Source organism: Brassica napus, chromosome A9 (genome assembly GCF_020379485.1).
Source record: "Brassica napus cultivar Da-Ae chromosome A9, Da-Ae, whole genome shotgun sequence".
Taxonomy (NCBI): domain Eukaryota; kingdom Viridiplantae; phylum Streptophyta; class Magnoliopsida; order Brassicales; family Brassicaceae; genus Brassica; species Brassica napus.
The window spans coordinates 29,702,857-29,710,359 of record NC_063442.1 but is presented as its reverse complement, the minus strand read 5'-3'; positions in this window follow the sequence as shown (position 1 = coordinate 29,710,359).

The window sequence follows — 7,503 nt, the reverse complement described above, 5'->3', positions numbered from 1 at the left end:
AGTGCAAAGGTTAGCATCCGGTTCATGTAACACAACTTGATGAACTGTACAATTTTTTTGTATTTAAGAATATTCAGGTATACGAAAAGGGGAATCTGCTAAGCAGCTTACCAAATAGATTGAATAATCATACATATGTATAACCAGGGGCGAATCTAGGATTTTTATAAACTGGGTGCACCCATTCATAATAAAAGAAACAAAACATATGAAAGCATCGAACCCAGGTTTTTATGGGTGCACTACCTAAGCTTTTACCATCTATTCTAGCATTATTATGATAAATTTTCTCACAAAATCAAAACATAAATATAATTACGGATGCACTTGCACCTTTAGTGTTTCAAGTGGCTTCGCCCCTGTGTATAACATAGTTTTAATTCTAGTTTATATTCTGGAATTCGGACATATAATTCTGAGTTTCTATGAATATTAACCATATATTGAAGAGAAAATAATAAAAGAAGAAGACACACTAAAATTTGTACATGGCCTCCAAATAAAATGATCATGCTAGGCTGGAAACTTGCCGGTTGAAGAAGAAAGCAAGAGGAACCATAACAGCTGTGGATAGGAGGAAGCGGTAAGCGAGGAGGACATGTACGCTCACGGCACTGCTTATGGCCAGCTTGAAGAAGATGTTTGCTCCGGCTTGAGCCATCTGAACCACCAACATCAGTATCACCGGCTTCATCCCATTTGCCAGAGCCATTTCCACAGATAATAACTTGTTTGATTAAGGGAAATGAACATCTAAGTACATGTGGCTAAGTACATATAAATATACATGTTGGTGTATATAAGGAGAATCAGAGATAGTAAAACATTTGTAAATAAAAAGGTGAATCAGGGAGCCAATTTTCTCCGACCAATATGCGATTTTAATTTTCATTTTTATGTGCAATGAAAAATATATGGTGGTAACATATACAGTACAAAAATGTTATAATTACCCATGAAGGCCATCACAATTCGCTATTTTTTTTCATTTCTATACAACGATGTTACATATATAAATTCAAGACTAACCAAATGAAAAAAAATGTATGCTTAGGTCAAAAATTACTTATAAAATAATTTAGCAGTTAATTGGGCAGCCAGCTTGAAGGACACCAGTTTTTTTTTTTAAGGACTACAAGAATTATTCAATATTTTGAAGTATGGTTTTTGGTGGTTTAGGTAACATTGACATATTGTGACTCGAGACCTTTTTATGTCCAAAAACAAAAGAAAAACAAATCTTTTAAATTTCATTTTTAGATTAGCTGTTAAGAAAGAACTTTGTTATACAGGGACTCATCATCAGACTCTCAAGCGTCGAAAAGACAACAAAAATGGAACTTGCATATTTTGACTCTGCGGTGTCCAGCATTTTTCGTAGGCAAGGAGTTATAAAATAATAGTTTCTCTTATTAGGTGGTACCTTTTTCCTTTTGGGTCTTACTCGAATTTGGCAGTTAGTTAATAAGATTCAGTTTTTAACTTTTTATAGATTCTTGTAGTTTTAGATTCAAATTCTCATTTATTAGGATAACTTATTTTCTGCTGGAATTTATTTTTGTCGTAGAAGATTTTATTTTCTATAAATACTTAATTTATAGTCGATTCTAATTATTAACAATTCGAATTTCTTTGATGGTGCTTAGAACAAATTTCACCAAAACTACTTCTTCGCTGGTAATAGATTTCATTATATATTATGCTTAAAACGTTTCAGCATCTTGTTTGTTTATTGTTAATTTACTAGTATAAGTTAATCATTTCTGTTTTATTGTTGATATGTCATGTTTATCATGTCAATCCGTTTTACATTAATTAAACTAGAAGATAATCCGTGCGCGTATGCGCGGAGTGAGTTTTTATAATAATGTTTGTTTATAAAATAATTTTAATATTTTGTAACGTTATAATCTTTATCGATTATAAAATGATGAATGCAAATATTGGCCTCTTAAATATATCATCGTTTTTAAAGAGTTAACATATTACATCTTATTTAAATTATTTTTAAGACTTCATATGCACAAAAGAAAATTAAGTTTTACGGTTGACACAAATCACTAAAACCAAATAGACAACATCGATTGTATAATGCCAAAAGGGGATTAGGTTTTTTGCTCTCGATTTGTTTACTATTGACTCTCAATAACGGATTTCATTTTTTACTTTTATAGAATTGTGCTTTCGTTCTCGTCTTTGTTTCATTGATATGAGTTAAGTTTATTTTTTTTAACTTCTTCTATGAATTCAGTGAATTACATAAGTGTTAATTAAAAAAATGGAAATCTGTAAAAATTAGTTTCACTCCATATATATATCTAAGAATCAAAATTTTGAAAAAAATCACCGGCAAACTATATTAGCATGTTAGTGTTCAAATCTAATATATCAAGCTGTTATAAAATATAAGTGCAAACTCGAAATATAAATGTTTGTCTAGTATATATTCACTAGTCCAGTCGTCTAAAAATCATCTAATTAGAACAACTGAACAAATTACTTATTTCACCAGTTCCAGTAATATCTGAATCCGAACGGGTAACATCCGAACCCGAATCGATATCCAAAGATACCAAACATAAGTATACTTAACTCTATATTTCTAGTTTATTTCTCTCATTTTATTCAAAATATTTATATTAATGATTCTTACTGCTCAAAATTAGATAATATACATATAGACAAAATCATTTGTTACTCACTTAAAATGCATATCAAGTTCTTGTTTCTTGCATTAACAAAATTTGCATCTAAAATTTCAAAGTAACAACTAAATTAGTGTCTTTCTATTTTTAAAGTTTTATCTTCAAACCTATTAATAGTTTGATATTTTAAAAATTAGAAAAAAACAGTTAAGTTAAAATATATTTTAAATACAAAAAACTTAAACAATGAATGATTTATTTTTTTTTTCTTAAAAATTTAAATATCTGAACCCGAAATATCTAAACCGGAACATAAAATAACCGAACCCGACTCGAAGTGTAGAAATACCCGAACGGATTCTATACGTTATACTGAAATATCTGATACAAACCCAAACGTGTATCCGAACGCCCACCCCTATGATATATGATTATTTGTATCTTGCTTAAACAAAAAAAAAAGAGTTAAACCATTGATCACAAAATTTTTAATGTGAGACTTTTACCAATTTTAGTAATGTATAGTCGTTTTTAAAAATTTAAAATATAACATATAAGAAAAAATCTAATTGTTATTATTATATGCTTAATGTGATTGTTTAATTTTTTTAATAGTATAAAATTAAACAAAAAAGAGAGAGTTTAGAAATTTTTGTGTCAAATATGTATTATTCATAATCATTAATTGTCATATATATATGTTAACCATATTAGGTAATTCTGTAGCTTTTATTTAAGAAAAGAAAAAATATTATTTTGTACACTTATAATTAATTTGATAATTAGTTTAATAAAAAGCATAATATTTGTTTATATGGATCAACTTATTTTTCTGACAATTCTAATAATCATTTTCGTGATGACACGGAGCTACAAAAACATGTTGTAATGCTCCGAAATTAATATATAGGGGATACTGTACAAGTTTGATTCGATTCTCGTAATTTTTGTCACTTTGTGGATTACTACGACTACCGAAAGAAGTTAAGAAAAGTATTATTGGGATTTTAAAACTCGAGCTATCAGCCAAACTAGAACGAAAACGAACCATTTGACGAAATTGAATAATTCTGAATTAGCAATTTATGTTGTTTATATTTACTTATGTATCATTCTGAATTAAGTACAGGCCTTGAAGACCAATGTCTTCATGGATTGATGTTTTACAGTTTTGTTTTTAACTCAAACATTTCTTCTGTATTGTTACATGTAAACTTTGATGTATATGTTTTTAGGTTGGGACAAAATTCGTATCTATAACAAACTTAATAAAAAAATATATAATATGAAATATGAAAAATAAGAAATAAGTACAAAAAAAATCTTTATATAATTTTTATTAGTCAAATATAATGATTTAAGTTAGGGAGAATTTGCGAGATAACTAAGTTTGGTAGTTTAATTAAGTGCATGTAAATGATTTTGACATAATTAAAAAAATAACAAATGTGTCTCCTTTCGTCCGGTTATAATCCTCTATCCTACAAGTAATACGTGAAGGAAAGAAGGTAAGCCCACGTCGTCCATGTAAAATATCTGTATTTATCAGTGACAAATGATAAAGAGTGATGTTGACACCAACATATGTGGTCCACAATTTATGTGAACTTTGCATAACTTACGAACGAAAAAGGAACCACGTCACTTTAATTTTTTTACCATATAAAATAAACATGGATAAAACAAGATGAATGTATGAAGAAGTTAATACTTATCAAATTGTGTGTATACTATTCTATCTCAGTTACGCATGTACTATTGTATCTCACTGAAACCTTTACTGGAAACTATACAAGACACACCAGTGATTAATAAAGCTAACTCTAATCAAGGAAGCATAATCCCAAATAGAATGTATATAATACTCCCTCCGTTTTTTAATATAAGTCGTTTTACAGCTATGCACGTAGATTAAGAAAACCATTAATTTCTTATATTTTCTAAACAAAAACATCATTAATTATTTACCTAACCACAATTCAACCAATAGAAAAATATAAGATATATTACCATTGGTTATACAACATTAATTATTAATAAATTTTACATAAAAAACCGAAAACGACATATAATTTGGAACAAAAAAGTTTCTCTAAAACGACTTATAATAAAAAACGGAGGGAGTATGGTTTAATATACACAAACCTCTACTTAGTAAATCTAAACCCTAGGAAGAAACCTATAAACCCAAATACAATCTATAAATTTTTTTCTAATATTGGATACTTGAAGGCACACTTACTTGGTTAGCATGTTGCATATCTTCTATTTCCTAAATAGTATAGTAAACAAATGTTCCAAATAATCAAATTTATCCAGTGATGTATCCATAGTATGAAATGCAAACAGTAAGCTTTCCCCACCTGAAAAAATACAACGATACAAGACACGCCATTGATTAGTAAAACTAAACCCTAATCAAGGAAGCATAAACCCAAATATAATGTATATAATATGGTTTATTGTACACAAACCTCTATTTTGTAAATCTAAACCCTTGGCAGGAACCTATAAACTCGAATACAATATATAAATTGTTTTTCAATATTGGACACTTGAAAGCACATTTACTTGATTAGCATGTTGTATATCTTCTATTCCATATAGTCTAAATAATGTAGTAAACAAATTTTCCAAGTAATCAAATTTATCCAGTGATATATCCATAGTATGAAATGCAAACAGTAAGCTCTCACCACCCGAAAAAATACAACAATACAAGACACGCCACTTATTAGTAAAACTAAACCCTAATCAAGGAAGTATAAATCCAAATAGAATGTATTTAATATGGTTTAATATACTCAAACTTCTACTCCCTCTGTTTTTTAAAGATGGATGTTCTAGGAAAATATTTTGTTTCCAAAAGATGTATTTTTCATGTTTTCAAAGCATATTTTGTCAATTAATAATGAAAAATTGTGTGTTTCAAAAATATTAATTACATTTCTTTTAATCCTATTGGTTTAAAAATATAGGAAATATAAAGTTACAAAAAACTATGCATTAATAACTAAGTTTTAATATGATTTCTTAATAAGTGTGAAAATCCTAGAACATTCATCTTTAAAAAACAGAGGGAGTACTTAGTAAATCTAAACCCTAAGCAGGAACCTATAAACATAAATACAATCTATAAATTGTTTTCCAATATTTGACACTTGGATGCCATTTACTTGGTTAACATGTTGTATATCTTCTATTCCATATAGTCTAAGTAGTATAGTAAGAAAATCTTACAAATAATCAAATTTGTTCAATACTTGAGAAATATGAATTTTATATTACAACCAGTCACACAAAATTACAGAGAAGAGAACTATCAAATTTGAAAACATGACATATTATTATATCTTTAAGAAATAGTATAGAAATATGTCTCAAATAGTATGGTACCCTTACATAAAAAAGTACACTAAAATATATATACTATACTATTCTTTTCACCGGATATAGTATGGACGGAGAGTTCATCTTCTTCATTTCTTTTTTTAGACATGTTGATGGTGACACACATTTACTAGGCTCACAATCATTATTCTTCATCACCATATAGAGCTCGTCTTCATCTCCTTTCTTTTCCTGAAAAGGCGACATTTTTACCGATCCACTGTGTTATTCTTCACCACTGTATCTAAAAACAAAACCAGAAACAAAAACAGAGTATTAAAGTAAAAGCATGATTGTAAGTAATCAATGATTTAAGATAAGAAGAAAAAGAAATGAAAGAGTTTTTGTGTCTGCTCATTGTAATCCTTCGCCATGAACACAATAGAGTTCTTCGGGAGGCACTACACATCTGAACAAAATTGATCAATCTTTCTAATATTTACTAATAAAAATAACATTTAAAGATATGTGTAATTATTAAAAGGTATGACTAACAAAGAGACACGAGTAATTTTTTCACATTAATTATTATTAAATTTTAGTTTTTGTTTGTAGGTTTCTCCGGTTATTCGTGAGGGCAATATGGCTATTATTTATAAAAGAGAAGCGGTGTATCGGTGAGTTAGGGTATTTAGATAACTAGTGAATTATTAATATTGTTTGAAGGTTATACAGTCCAATCAATACTATTAAAACGGAATTAGTCATAAAAAATCTACTTACAAAAAGTTTTTGCACCTATTTATTTTTTAATCCAACCTATAGTATACAACTAAATATTATTAACTAACACCTATTATATAGCAACCATATATTGTCCTCTAACGTTTAAATAAATCTCACCCACTTTAATAAGATCATGACTATAATATATGGAATGTTTCAAATGTTTATTTTACTTAAATCAACTTCCTTCAATTTAACATATATACATTTGATATAAACGGTACCGAAGTTTCAATACGTAAGGGTCATTATCATATATACCATCATCCGCCATTAGATCAAAATTTTCTTACGAGATCAACTTTTGAAATATAAATGAGTCATGCCTTATTAAACATTATTCATCAAACCTCAAGAATATTTTCCATCCAAAATTTTATAAAACGAATCAATGAATTTTGCTAGGTCTGTGGTTTTTGGACCTAATTAGGTATTTAGAAAAACATATTTGGGTTCAGATTGGTTTCTTTCGGATCTGGATGGTTTCAACAACATAATTCAAATACCTATAAAATATATGTTTTTTTTTGTACGTAACGGGTATGGATCTATTCAGATATTTAGGACTCAAATAATACTCAATAAACATAAAAATACTCGGAAGACAAAAAAATATCCAACAATCTAAACAAATACCCAAAAGTCTAAAAAATACTCAAAAGGCCTAAATTTTTACCCGAAATCTGACCCAAGGAACCAAATAATACCCAAAATTGTATCTGAATACCCAAAAATATATTTT